A 14828-nucleotide genomic window follows, 5' to 3' on the forward strand; every position below is an offset into this window, starting at 1 on the left:
CCTTGGGGTGAGCTGGGACCCACTGTCCCCATGCCTGAGGTCATGCCAAGGCCCAGCCGGGGGTTTTCTCAGGCAGTGACAGTGGTGCCATTGCACACAGGGATGCAGAAGGGAGGGTGGCTGGGGTGTCTCTCCCTCGCACAGTGGGCTGAAGTGCAAGCCAGTGATCCCAAACATTTTGAAGATGTTTTCTCCCGATGTCTCTCCATTTGGCATGAGCCCAGCTCTCCTGGCAAGAGCCCAGGAGTGTGCTCAGAATCACAGAACCATTAAGATTGGGAAAGACCTCTGGTATCATCGAGTCCAGCCTTTGACCAAACACCACCATGTCAACAAAACCACAGCCCTGAGTGCCACGTCCAGTCATTTCCTGAACACTTCCAGTGACAGTGGCTCCACTACTTCCCTGTTCCAAAGCCTGACCACCCTTTCAGTGAATAAATTCTTCCTGATGTCCAATATGAACAGCTTGAGGCTCTTTCCTCCTGTCCTGTCACTATTTGCCTGGGAGAAGAGGCCAAGCCCCACCTTGGGTACAATCTCCTGTCAGGGATTTGTAGGGAGTGGTGAAGTCTCCCCTGAACCTTCTTTCTCCAGGTTAAACCCCTCCCCAGCTCCCTCATATGCTCCTCATGGGAATTGTGCTCCAGACCTTACAGCAGCCCTTCTCTGGACTCAGTCCAGCCCCTCCATGTCCTTCCTGAACTGAGAGGTGACAATTGGACACTCAAGGTGTGGCCTCACCAGTGCCAAGTGCAGGGGAAGAATTCCTGATCCAGGCCAGGCTGCCACTGGCTATCTTGGCCACCTGGGCATGCTGCTGGCTCATGGTCAGCACCCACAGGTCTTTTTCTGCCAGGCCATTTTGCAGCCACTCTTCCCCCAGCCTGTGGTGCTGCAGGGGGTTTTGAACCTTCTGTCACTGGTCTTGGCCCCTCAACCTGCCCAGATCCTTCTGAGATTAGATGGGTTTTCTGGCTTTTCAATGCTTCTCCAGCATTGGAAGGGCCTGCTCTGAAAGGAGCTGGAAGAATCACTCTGGCTGCTCTGTGCAAACTAAGAGAAGCACAGTGGAGCTTTCAATGAGTGAAATCAATCTCCTGGCTATGGAGAACCAGGGCTAAAGTTGTCCATTTACTGATGATTCCACAGTGGCACAGCCAGGAATGTACATGAAAAGGCAGACAAGCACATGCAAAGCACCAATAGTTAACTGCAGGCTGGGATATGAAGATTTCTCTAGAGAACATGGAATAACATAATGGGCACAGGTAAGCTGTGGTCATTTATTTAAGGCAGCCATAGCATAGAAATGTTTATCACAGCCTTCCTGCCCTCCAGCAGAAGCTCAATAGCAGCAAGCAGGACTCATTTCACAAGGAGCATGGGGTCATGCTCAGCTGCCCACACCATCCCACACTGTCCCTATGCAGGCAGAGGAAGATCAGGGCTGAATTCCTGTCAGTCCTGGTTGAATGCTCAGTATCACTCTGACTCTGAGTGCTTTGCAAAGAGCCAAGTGCCTTTTGGCCTCACTGTGCATCTCCAGGCAAACCTGCAAGGAAGCACGTGCCTAGGATGCAGCACACATGCTGCATGTGCAGCAGGGTTTCCCTGATGAAGGTAGCTGCAAAGATGCTGACTCAAATCTCCCAGGAGGGTTAGGCAAGCTCTTTGTTGGCTTCTCCACATCTCTGAATTATTCAAGAAATTCAAAGCAGAGAGCAGGTTACTCAGGGACCCTCTGTGAGAAGGCAGAACAGAGACAGCCTGGTGAAAAATGCAAGGAAATTAGGGAAGCTGAAGCAGTAGGATGCCCTGGGCAGATAGCCAGGGAGGCTCTGCTGAGGAAGCAGGACTGCTAATGCTGCAGGTGGTGACTGGATCAGGGAAGTGGGTGCTTGTACCTGCTGCACCTACAGTGTGCAGGTTCCCTCTGGGTCCCCCTTGCAGGCATTTTGTCCCCTGAGTTTCAGCAGTATTGCACAGGGCAGAAATCAGTGCAGTTTTATAGGATGTGAGGCAGTGGCTCCAGCCAAATCTGGATTTGAATTCAGGAGCAGCAATCAGCTAGCCTGGCCCCCTTGCTGAACTTCCCTCAGTTGTGTGTCCATTTCAGATGTCACACACATCTGTGCACATCAAGTGCTCCCCAATTACAGGAATCTAGCGCTCAGAACCACTCATCTCTTTCAGGAGCAAGTGAAAAATTTGCCTTGTGTTCCTTGGCTTTGGCAGCGATTCTCAGCCTTTTATCTGAAGCCCTTGAGATGTGAGAAGCAGGGATGGCTCCTTGCACACTGCAGATGGGCTTGCTGCATGACAGAAATGAAATGATTCGTCTTGTGTGTAATCCAGGGGCTCGGCTGAGTTACTCATCAAGCCCTTCATAAACCACTTTGTAGACTGCCACTGCTGCTTATTCCTTATGATATCTTACATTGTCTGATGAGTTACAGGATTTTGTGCCTGCTGCTTCTTCCATCACGTTGAACTCTGAGCAGCTTTAGTGTCTCAGGCAGCTTCTGCTGACTCAGAGCAACACAGCCCTGAGCAGTGAGGGGTTTGGAAGTCTCAATCTTCTCTGCAATCCAGCTTCCACCTGGAAGCTGAAGGGTTTGGGCTTCTGCTGGAACCCTGGGCACTGAGAATTTCAGACTGTCTGCGCTCACAGGCACTGACCCCCAAGCAAACACTGTGTTGGACATGAGCTGGTGGAAAAGGCTTCCAAAATTGAGTGACAGGACTGGGATTGTGGGTGTGGAGTTTGAATAGAAGTGTGTGATATCACAGGGTGGAAAACTTAGAGTTTAAGGGTTTAGAATATAGTAATATATATTTGAGTAAGGAACTTTCTCCAGCTCCCTGTGTTTTGCTGCTAAGCATAGGGGGATTTGTCTCGAGGAGGAACATTCTCTGTCTGATCTAAACAGAGTTTGGGTGCAATAGGATTTTACACACATTTTCTGGAGTTTTGAGTTTCATTTCCTCATCAGCAAATACAAGTCCCTGCAGGAGTGGAAAGCACTGAAGTGCTGGAGAAGGTTCTGGTGGAAGCTCTGTGGAAGAAGCACTGATTTGAAAGTGTCCAACTTTGGCTCATCATGGTATGGTGGAAATAAAGGGATCAGCTGAAAGTCTGTTACACTGTGAGCTGCTGGCTCTTTCTGGAAACTTCTTCTCTTTTTTTTTTTTTTTTTTTTTTTCTTCCCCTTGCTCTGTGCAAGAGGAAAATACCACAGCTGCTTTCTCTGAGAAGTCATGTCTCCTAAACAGCTCCTCTGTCTGGGAATCAGGCAATGAGGTGCTCTGAATGCACCAACACCAAACCCCCTGGAAAACATTGTTGATGTCACAGCCATCCTGGTGGCGTGCTGGGAGACAAGCCTGGCTGGTGGCATCATTCAGGAGCTCCCTCTCTGCTTCAGAACATGATTCCTGCTATCAATACTTCCAAAATAAAACAGCCAGGAGTTTCAGGGATATGGGGAGGGGTGATGGGGGGCAGCCTGCCTAGCCCTGAGCCATGGGGTGGTTTTGGGCATGGCAGGGCTGGATCTGTGCCTTTTTTTTTGCATAACCCCAAAAGAAAGCTGCCACAGGAGACAGGGTCCATCCATGCTCCCAGCAGCAGCACAAGGATAATGGGCAGACATTAAAGATGTGAGCTGATCCTCAGGTTCTCTGTAGGCTCCTACAAATTTGGCCAGGGTCTGAAATAATAACCAGTTAAGAGAAAAAACACTTTCTTTTTTCGAAGAAGCCCTGCCTGGGGTTGGATCTAAGGCTTTGGTTGGTACATTTAGCTTTAGCTCGCTTGTATTTGTTTGGCAACCCAGCTCTGTTTTGTAACCCTGTGAAATGAGAGAGATTTCCAAAGAGGTCTGGAGTTTTCCCCAGCACCTCCAGCAAGAATCCCTCCCTGCAGCCTCACAGTCCTGGTCCCTTGTGTCCAGAGTCCAGGGTTCCCCTGCCCTCACACCCTGGGTGGCTGAGCTCCCTGCCTAGCCTCTCTCATCCCTTTTCTGGGCTGACGTCATTGTCCTCTTTTGAAATTGTTTATTTCCCCCCTTGCCAGGAATCAGCAAAGACCAAGGGCAAGACATTTTCCCCATGGTTTGGGTGAGGAGGGTGGGCATGGAGGGGCACCATGCCGTGGGCAGAGCTGGCAGGAGGATGATGGGGAGGAGGAGGAAAATGGGGAGCTAACCCCAGGCACAGCTCTGGCCCCAACCCCAGGCTCCACTGCATCACCATGACCTACATACACCCCTGCTGCTGGTGGATGCGTTCCCAGACTTTTAAAGAGTTTGTTCCCCTTGGCCTTGCTGGGAGGAGCCAGGGCCATTTTTTGGGGCCAGGCTCGGCACATTGCTGGCCTCAGAAGAGCTTTCTTAGTGTGCAATTTTTTTTTTTTTTTTTTTTTTTTTTTTTTTTTTTTTTTTTTTTTTTTTTTTTTGTGGTGTAAATAATGAATCATACATTTAATATTAAACATCCTGTGCCCTCACCAGACCCCGCTGAGCACGTGAAGCTTGGCAGATGAAGTGCACGAAGGTGACTTGTCTGCACAGCCATGCAGTATTTCTAAAGTGCCCCATTCTTTTTTCTTCTTTTTTTTTGGGGGGGGGCGGGGGAGCAAGGTTTGATCCTTCACTCTGCTGCTCCAGTCACATCTCATCTCAGTGCATCTCAGTGCATCTCCCACTGTGCTGGGCACAGTCCTCAGAGTTCTTCTGCCTTGGCCATCCTGCCATGACTACCCACATCTCCTCATCCTTCTGCTCTAAAACCTCAGCTGCCTGCAGAGGAATGGTTCAGTGCACAGCCCAGGAGGACCACAGACATGGGCAGAGAAAGCCTGAGGGATTTGCTTATAGTGAAACAGCAGAAAAAAATGTGTGCAGAGCTGGGGGAACCAAGGCAAGGCTGTTTACTGGCAGGGACCCCAGCAGGATGCTGGAGCTCAGCAAGGGTGATGGAGCAAGGGGAAATGAGTCATTTGGGAAGGAAGGAGTGTCAGTGCAGTGGGTGACGTCGGCATGGTTAGCTCACAGACTGCCAGGGACACACTGGGAACCCCTCCTCTGGAGTAAATTAAAATCCAAATGCACTCAGCCATAGGGAGTGATCCTGCACAGGCAGCAGGAAGTTTGTGTGTGCAGGCATGGATGCATCCATAGGTGAGGTGGTGGACAGCAGCCTGATGCAGTTGGTTTTTCCATCTCTGACTCCTGTGACTCAGTGAGCATGGATCATTTTGGAAAGCTAACCACATTACTCCACAGCTCCAGGTGAACAAGGAAGCAGGCAGACTCCCTGGGGATCTGACACACTGTAAAGCAGGCATCCATCTGGGAGAGCATTTATTGCATTAGCTCAGCATTCCTGTTGGTATTGATGCATGTTCTGCTCCTGCATTGCTCCCTGCAAGCAAAGGCTGCATGGAGTAACACACAGAGGGTGGTGAGACAAGGCTGGGCACCGTGATTAGGTGATGCTGCTGTTCGTTTGTGTAAGATTCATGGGAAGCAGAGGGAGGGGGAGAAAAGTCTGGATGAAGATGAAAAATGATGCGGCACATAAAGCTGTCTCTGAATCCACAGAGCTGGCCTTTAATTCAGTTGTCATAGTCTGAAAGCAACACACACACACACACACGTGCAAAACCCAGGCTGCAGATAATGAATTTTAAGAAAACGAGCCCTCAGCCCCCTCCTCCCAAGCTTTACTTTTTAGAGAACGCCCTTCCTTAATTTTGGGAATGATTGCATTATCTCAAACTGCTTGTAAATCTTGTTAGCCAAGTAATATAGTTTGGGCTAAATGTCTGTTCCTACATGAGCCTCAGGGGAGTGTGGAAAATAACCAATGCAGCCCTGTTGCAACCTCCCACCAGCTCTACAAGAGAGACTCCTTTTTTTCTGATTAACCTCAGTTCCTTTCAGCAGTGAAGCAGAGAGAGGCAACAAGATTAATGAAAATTAGGTCTATTAAAGCCCGCCTTGTTTTCTAGCTGTGTGTACAGCCTTGCCACAAGCTGAACTCGTCACCAAATGCACAATTAATCAAAGTGGAGTGCAGGCACTTGGTGTGTGTGTGTGTGTTGTGTGTGTGTTTGTGTGAGCAGGCACTAAGGTGACTGCACCAGATGCATTTGCAATTGAAAGGAGCAGAGGAACAGAAGCAAGATGTTGGTTTTCCTATTTTTTATTTATGGAGCTGAGAGTCTGCACCCAGCAAAGCTCGTGGAGCTGTGACTGATGAGTTAATTGGATACCACACGGGCATCTCTGGAAGAAGCTGTGGAAACCCAGGGACAGAAATAGTAGCTGGGACTGCAGGAGAGCATGTCCAATGTGTGTTGACGTGCTTAGTGATGCAAAGCCACAGCTCCTGCTCCTGCTCCAAAGGGAAGGGACTTGTCATCGTTGACTTTATTTCCCAAAGGACTCTGGTGTAGGATTGGAGCTTCTATAAGGATCAGGATTCCTTATATTAAAGCTGTCTGATCCCCAGCTTTGGGAGAATTGCTTGGGATGTGTCAGAGACAGGCCCAGCTGCATTTCTCTACATCCCAGATGAGTCTTAGACTCTCCTGTTGGCACTTTCCTCCTGCCAGCTTCTGCCCTCCACCCCCTTCTCCTGCTTTTCTGATGGAGTTTTATGGGGTGGGGAAGACACTGAAGACACTGGTGACGATGAATTCTCCGGATTTCTCTGGCCATTCCTCAATGTGTGATTGCCCTGATGCCTTGGGAAGGCTGACCTGGAACAGAGACTGGACAGAGCCAGAGAATAAAGTAGGGATTTATTGAAAGGCCTCCAGGATCCACCTTGGACAGGACAGGGCCTGACCAGGGCTACACCCAAGGTGGACTAAGAATGGCCAGAGATGGTGGCCCACTGGGCTTCCCAAGGTCAGAGCAGGGGCTGGGAACAGCATCAGGGTCCTTTTTCCCCTTGGTGACCAGTCCTAGTGACCAGCAGGTGTCTGTGCACCCCTAATTTTGCTGCAGGCATCACAGCCCCAGCTTTGCTCAGTGCCAGGCAAAGCTCCGTGTTTTCCTGTGGCTGGGAAACCCTGAGCCAGGAGTAGTCACTTCTGGAGAGCACTCTGAGGGGGGCCAGATGGGCAGGGCCCTCCAGCAGACTCAGCCCAGGTGCTGAGCAGGACCTTGGCAGAGCCACCTTGTCCCTGTGTTGCTTCTCCTCCCTGTCCATCACCCCGGAGCTGCTCCACATGAGAGATGTCAATGCTTCTGTGGCACAAGGAGAAAATGCCAGTGTGTCCAAGGGCACACAAAGGACAGCAACTAAGCTGTTTCACTCTGCAAGCATCTCCCTGCCACGGTGAGTGGTTTGATTGGGCTTGGTTTGTGGGTCTTGCCAGGAGCTGGAGTTGTGTTCCCAAAGCTGAGCGCACTGTGGGAAGATCTTGTCCCTTTCTCTGCCCCACCACTGATAAGGAGCAGCCCCTCTACTCAGTCCTTCTCAGGGAGAGTCACTTTCTGACTCTGGGTGGCACCGTCAACGTTCCAGCAAAGAGAGAGAGAGAGAGGAAAAAGCCCTTTGTTGCTGCAGCAGAGCAGCCCTGCCCAGGGTACCCCAGCTGGAGAAAGGCATCACAGGCTTGTGACTGGCTGGGTCAGCTTTGGGCTCCAGAACTGCTGGAAAAGGGTGTGAGCATATCTGGAGAGCACTTTCCCATAGGAAAGGACAGGAGGATGTGACCTCTGGAGCTGCACCCTGGGCTGCCTGTTTGCCCTCTGCATCTTGCAGTGATTTCATTTCCAAACCCTTCTCTTCCAACCCAGGCACTCAGCCGTGCAGCACAAGGTTGAAAGGAGTCAAGCCAGGGAGGGAGCATGGGGAAATAAGGTTGCTGTAGGATAAAAAACAGCTGATGGTTGAAATCCTATCCACTGAGAGCCAGGGGAAACCCTCCTCCATGGGTTATGCTGAGTCTTACATGGCTCAGAGAAAAGAGAGTTAAATTATCCCCCTTATCCAGTGAATTCAATCCGTTTTGCTTTCCACGGACATAGCAATTTATTTTTTTTTTTTTGGTTCGTCTTACTGCCTACAGTACACATTTCAAAATAATCATCTGGATTCCTCGGGATCTCCTTTATTATTGTGCTGTAGGCCATGCAGGTTAGGTCAGACTCCCCCAAAGGAGCAGAAGGTTCTGGCTCCACACTTGCCCAGGTGAGCTTTCCAGACCTCAACTGCTCTTCAGCCTTTACCAGGCCCTTGAACAGCCATGCTGAGAGGTGGCCATGGGAGTTGAAAGACCTTTTTTTGGTGGTCTCACTGGTGCTGTCATGTCCCTGACTCCCTGCCCATCATGGTCTCCCTTTTTTATGAACCCAGCTCAGGACACAGAGAAGGGTGGTGGGAGAGCTGCACCATTTCCAGAATCACTGGTTTGGGGCTACCTTCCAGCATCTTTGGACCAATTCTTTGTTCCTAGTCGTTTGGACTGAATGAGAAAGCGTATTTGTTAATATTTCCTCATAAAAGCATAGGGGCTTGCATGTTTTTTTTCCCTAAACTTCCATTTAAAGTGACTGTATTTTCCTCCTAAACATCTGATTCTGTCTTTAATCATGCTAGTCTCCTGATCTCAACAACGTGTCAATGCCACAATTTGGTGCACTGTAAGTAAGAATATAAAAAACCTTTTGTTTCTTTGAAATCCATTGCTTTTTTCATTTCACCGAGATGATTTATTCTTGTGTCAAGGAAGAATAAATGAGAAGTGTCAGGCAGACCTTTTATATATTGCTTTATCTTTAAGCTAAACAAATCCTCTGTATGCAGCCTGGCTTAGTATGGAAATCTCTGCACTCCTTTATCAGTTGTCACCCTGTTACTTGATGTTCTCCCTTTCTGAAGTGGAATAAGAGAAACCTCATATGTGCCCTTGCAGCTGCTTCACTGAATGTTATTGTGCTGGTTTGATACTATTTTTTATCCAATCTACTGTTTGCACAGCAAAAGGTTGTATTTTGTTTTCGTGATGTCAGAGTTCTTTGCCGGGCTGACTGCTGGGAAGTCGTTTTCAGGAGCAGCCTCAGCTGATTTACAATGTAGGGCACTGTAGGAGTACTTTGGGTCTTTTGCCATTGGTATGTGTGCTGCTTTGCATTAGTTCCCTCAGACTTCATCTTCCCACTCCTTTGTCCTCCTTGGGTGCCTTTGAAGGCTCTCAGAGCTCTCTCTAAGCTGCAGTTAAATAACATGTACACGGATATTGGCCCATTTGTGTGTGTGTGTACATCCATGGACACATCCATCCATTTTGCTCAAGGACTCCTGCAGCCCTGCACATCCTCCCACACACACCTTAGGTGAGCTCCTTCCTTTGAAATCTGACCACTTATTCTTTCTCCTTGTTTTTTTCACTTCTGAGAGACTTTCAAAGGCTCAGCCCCTCTCAGATCCCTTCACTATTGTCACTGCCTTTCACTGCTGTCCTTTCATGGGAGCTGGGCCAGGCTGAAGCCATCTGAGCCACTCACAGAGTGCTCTTAGATGCTCATCCTCAAATTTCCTGCCCTGACACCAGACACCTCCTGGTTGATGGCTGGCCTTCTCTCCGAATTTAATTCAGTCACTGCACAAAGAACCACTTTGTACCCTGAAAAAAGAGGTCGGAAACTTTTGGTGCCGCACGTGAGCCAGGGGCAGGAGAGGAGGACAAAACGTCAGAGGCCTTTTCTGTACTGTGCCAGCAAACAAACCAGTGAGGCTGAGCAGATCCACTGCCACTGGCCACTCGCCCCACACAGCACCTGCCCCACTCGGGGTACTGAAACCCAAACAAGCAAACAGACCATCAAATATAATTCCCATCCAGAAACACAGCCAGCTCCTAACAGAGTGTAAATCACCCCAGCCAGTGAAACAGTCCATGCAGGATCTGGGCCAGGCTCTATGTTTTCCAGGTGGGCCATGGAGTGGTAGCACTGCTGCACATTCAGATCCCCTGGCAGAGGAGGATGGACAGCTTCTTTGGGAATCCTTATAGGAGGCCAGGAACAGCACCAACAAGTTTTACATGAGGCAGTGAGGCTGTCTGGCCCCTTTACATCGTGAAATAAGATGAGAGGTGCATCCTCTTGGGTGAGCATGAGGAGAGCTACTGCTCTGCTTGCTCTTGCTGCAGCCTTTCAGCTTCACACCCACCTTAAGAGGAGCCAGACACTTTCATTTTATGAAGGAGTCGGTTGGGGTTTTTTTTTTTAATTTTAAATTTAACCTCATGTTCACTGGATCCCTTTGTGGCAAATTTCTCAGGGACAGTTCAAGGGGGGAATGTTCCACTCTAGTGAGGTCTGGTGTCTCATCCAGCACAGGGAGCAGCACTGATACAGAAAATTTGGGTTCACCATGCCGGGAGAAACAGAGAGTATCGCGCACACTGTTCTTGAGTCTCTGTGAAATAATGTTAAATAGTATAGAGGAGAAAGGGAGCATTAAAACAGACCATGAGCATTTTTTTTCCCCACGCAGCGTTGGAATGTGCATAGGGGAGGGCAGAATTCGGAATTCTCGCTGCTCAGTAAAGTCACATTTCCCATCAGACAGGGAAAGCAGTCCCAACAAAAAAGCACTTGCTGCCCCATAAACTTTGCCAGCAGAGGCCTGAAGTTGGCAGTTCTGGTTGAGCTGTGTGTTGAAACAGCACAGGAGCTGGGCTGGTGCAGGGGACAGCTCTGCACATAACGTGGTCATCACATAACGTGACTTCTAGTGCCAGTGGGGCAGTGGGGTTGCTAATACCAACATTAACAGGAGGTTTTCTGTGGTTTCAGAGCTGAGACCTCTGGCCTCAGTTGCACTGAAATGAAGAGCAGATCAAAGGGAAGAATTTGGCCAAGATTCTGATGTGCCTCTGTGTTTATGAATGTGCACATGCACAAAACAAGTTAAAAAAAAACCCCACCTGGGTATGATTCACCCAAATATTGTGTGGGGGAATCATTTTCCACCAGGGAGCTAATTGCTAATTAGATGAGTGTGAAGCAAATTCATTTGCAAAGTTTTGTTCTTTGCAGCCAAAGAAACTAAATTTTGGAGCAGCTGAACTAATGGGTATTCAGGCAACGGAGGTATTGTTATTTCTGTCAGAGCCCTGAGCTGAAGTTTTTAGGAAAGCTATTGCTCTTTAAAATAACTTCTCTTTATTTATTAGCTCAAAACTTTCCCAGAGTGAATGACAAATAAAGCCTGTGTTATTTTTCCAGGGCTTATTTTGAGATAAAAGCTATCTGATATGAGGGGTTCCTCTGGCAGCTGGACAAGGAGTCCATACATCAGCATCAAGGAGCAGGGAGAGCTGCCTGACAGATGTGAGATGTGCTGGAGGCTTTCTCTGCCCTGCTTGAGAGCTGCTCAGGCTGCTTGATCACAGAGGTGTGGGGCATGAGAATGGAGATATGAAAATGGTGCAGTGTGGGGAAAAAAATATCCCCTCTCTGCTCTCCTGTCCCCTCCGTGGTGGCCACATCCTCTGCTGCCTTGGGAAGGCTGACCTGGAAACAGAGACTGGACAGAGCCAGAGAATAAAGTAGGGATTTATTGAAAGGCCTCCTGGATACACCTTGGGCAGGACAGGGCCTGACCAGGGCTACACCCAGGGTGGACCCAAAATGGTCACAAAATACCCAACACAGTCTCACATTTTTATAAGTTTTGGTCCATTTGCATCTTGGAGTTGAATTGTCCAATTCCAGCTCCAGGTTGTGAGGTCCCATCCTTCTTGTTCCTCCCTTCAGCCACCCTTGTTTGTGCTTTTGGGCCTGAAAGTTGTCCTTGGTTTTCAGCAGGAAAAGGATTTGTTTTGTGTCCCTGCTGTGTGCAGAGCTGAGTGACACTGACTGTGAGCTCAGAACTGCACCCCTGGGCAGCACAGAATCTGAAAACACGAAAGCTCAAACTCAAGGCATTACCTCAGCAGAGTGTGGGAGTGGTCATGGGGCCACAGCAGAGTGGCAGGATAGGGTTGGGGGCTGCCAAGGGTGATTCCATTAGGAAACGCAGTGTGGCTGAACGTGGTGGAGCAGCAGGATCACAGTTGTATGTCCATGGAGCTGCTAATTGGAGATAATAAGCTCAAGCAAAGGTGGCTTGTTTCTGTGTGCCTCCACAGAGAACTCATCCTCCCCTTATGAGTCCTTTAGTCCTCGCAGTCCAAGTTCCTTTAATTTATCCAGACAGTGCTGGGGTGGCTCCCGGCAGGCTTTGATCAGGAAGAATGGAGAGGGAAGCTGAATGAATCATTAAAAGCAAGCTAAGAACCTAAAAGCCTCCACCAAATGCCCTTATTAATGCTGATTTGATTGTTTATGCCACTTGACAGGGATTAAACCAGAGGCAGATGCAACAACTAAATCCTGGGTCACTGCAGCGCCCTGCCTGTGGCGCCTGGCCTTTGCTGGAGACCCTGTGCATCCAGGCACGAGGTTTATGTGTTTGGGGGAGCAATTCTGCTCTCCCCTCAGGGGCTGGCTGCTGCAGGCCAGGCAGGGGGTGTGTGGCTGCCCAAAGATCCGTGGCCAGATGCCGTGCAGGATTTCTCACAGAAGCGGAGAGTGCGGCTCGGGGCAGCACAGCTCAGCACAGGCAGTGGCAGGCTTGGTCACTGTCACCCATTGGTGACATTGGGGCATTGCTGGTGTCCCCCCAGGGCTGCTAGTGGGTGCCCTGGGGTTCTTCCTGTGCCCTGCAGGCTTCTTGCTTGCAGACAACAAGAGGAGGCTGAAGCAGGAGGTTTTAAAGGCATTTTTTTCATCTGCGTTAGAAGAGAAGCAGAAATGGAGCTCCTGGTCTTGGCAGGGTAAGGCAGGTGCTCATGCTCTAGAGCCATTCTCTACAGGCAAGCTTTGGGCAGCCTGGCCTCTGGGAGAGGGGCTGAGGGGGAACATCTCCCATCTCTCATCCCCAGGACTCACCCATGCTATCCCCACCAGTTCCCCACCCGCTCCCAGCAGGCAGCAGCAGCTCCTTGTACTGCAGAGAGCTGGAAAAGCTTGCAAGGTGCTCAAACACCATGGCAAGAGTGATAAATGCAGACAATTTCAGGCAGATTATGTGTGCTAGATAAGCTGCCAGAACCTGGAAGAGTCATTGAGGGACAGCTGCTGTGCAGCAGTGGAAGACATTTCCTTTTCCTGCTGCTCCCACATAAGCATTTGGATTTAGGTGCATTTCGATCATTCTGAACACTTGTTTCCAGTTTCTGAATGCTGTTTTCCAGTGCATGCTGGAGACTCCACCATGGGGCAACACTGTGCCCTGCTCTGGTGCTCTGCAGCTGAAAGCAGAGAGCTGAAAGGCAGGCCACCAGCTCCATCAGGAGTAAGTCACCAGAGGCCAGGACAGAGCTCTGAGGGTGTTGAGGTCTGCCCTGACCCCAGCATGAGACAATTTTTGGCAATGTTTCCTCTCTGTTTAAGAGTGTTTCCCCCACTCACAGCAGTGAGCAGTAAAAAGCATGGAGTTTTTAGAGGAGAGCCTGAGTGTGCACCAAGGAACAACATGCAGACTCTTTGCAGATGCAAGAAGAAGTTGTGTCTGCTTGTGCTGCTCTGAAACCTTGCCCAGTGCAGCCCTGCAGAAGCCCAGACAGGATCTGGAAGCTGGAGATGTCTCACAGGCACAAAGCAGACTTTTTTTTTGGTCAGCTATTCAGCATGTCCTGCTGTTAGTGGCAGCTTGTCATTGGCAAATCTTTGGCACCATCCAAGCCAAATCCACCCCTGGTAGCGTTGGGAAAGTGTAGGGATGCACCCCACACCCCAGCAGCTGTTTCCATACAGGGAAAGGTTTTAGACTCACCCCTTGCTGTTCTAATAAGGTAAAAGGACCCAAAAACTTCTTTGCTCTCTTGGCAATAATTGGTTCAGTGCCAACACAAAAGTGCTGGTAGGTCTCTTTACCTGTTCCTCAGAAATTTAGCTAATTCTCTATTGGGCTGTTTGCCAAAAAACCCCCCTAAATCCTCCAATACTTAAGGGAGAGCACAAGGTTTCTCAGTGCATTTTTGGGGTTTTGTAGCAGGTATATGGGACTTGTCCCTACACTGTGCTCAGCTTTGTTCTTTTGATTTTGTATTATTTTCTTCCTTTCTTAAAACTGTTTTTGCTTTTTCAAGACACACTCTCTGTGCCCATCTCGCAAAGTTATTTTAAGCCATTTTCTGTGAGGTGCTGGACGCCCTCAGAGGTATTGAACCCTCAGAGAACTAAATACATCTGGGTCTTCGACAAATTCAGTAGGAGAGACTCGTTGCCCTTATTTCTGTGAGGTCTTTCCATGTCTTGGCTGTCTTGGATGAGCTGCTTGCTGGCAGTGTCTCAGGATGACTGCGGCTGGCTGCACGTGGGCTTCACCCCCTGCAGCATGTGCCTGCTTCTTTGCCTCCAAGGGCTCAGTTCCTGGTGCTTTTCAGAGCATTGTGCTTCCTCCTGTCTTCAGAGCGAGACATGTTTCCCAGGGATGAAAGACCAGAGCTGAACCAGGCTGGATCCAGAGCTCGTGGAGCGGAGCTGATCTGGATTTAGATCAGCAGAGCTCAGCTCGCGGCACAAAAATAGACAGAATTCTTCAAGGCATACTGGAAATGTTAGCAGCTCTTTGAACAGCAGCTCTTTCAGTCTACCTTCCTAACTTTCCCCCTGAAATGCTGCTTGTTGAATGGGCCCTGCTTTCCCCTCATCCCTGCAGCTGTGTGCAGCTTTGCTGGCATTTGGAGCTGTGTCTGTGGTGGGCTCTCCCAGGGTTGTGTCACCCTGCAGCTCCAGTGTGATGGTCTCCCT

The 14828-nt window shown here is 49.4% G+C and overlaps 1 protein-coding gene across 2 annotated transcripts in view; it reads left to right on the top strand.

The window, feature by feature from the left end:
* Positions 1–14828, top strand: part of SLC8A1 (solute carrier family 8 member A1) — a 107760-nt gene that overhangs the window by 41406 nt on the left and 51526 nt on the right. The gene's annotated exons all lie outside the window — the stretch shown is intronic.

The sequence above is a fragment of the Zosterops lateralis genome, assembly GCF_965231275.1.
Source record: "Zosterops lateralis genome assembly, chromosome: 3".
NCBI classification, from domain to species: domain Eukaryota; kingdom Metazoa; phylum Chordata; class Aves; order Passeriformes; family Zosteropidae; genus Zosterops; species Zosterops lateralis.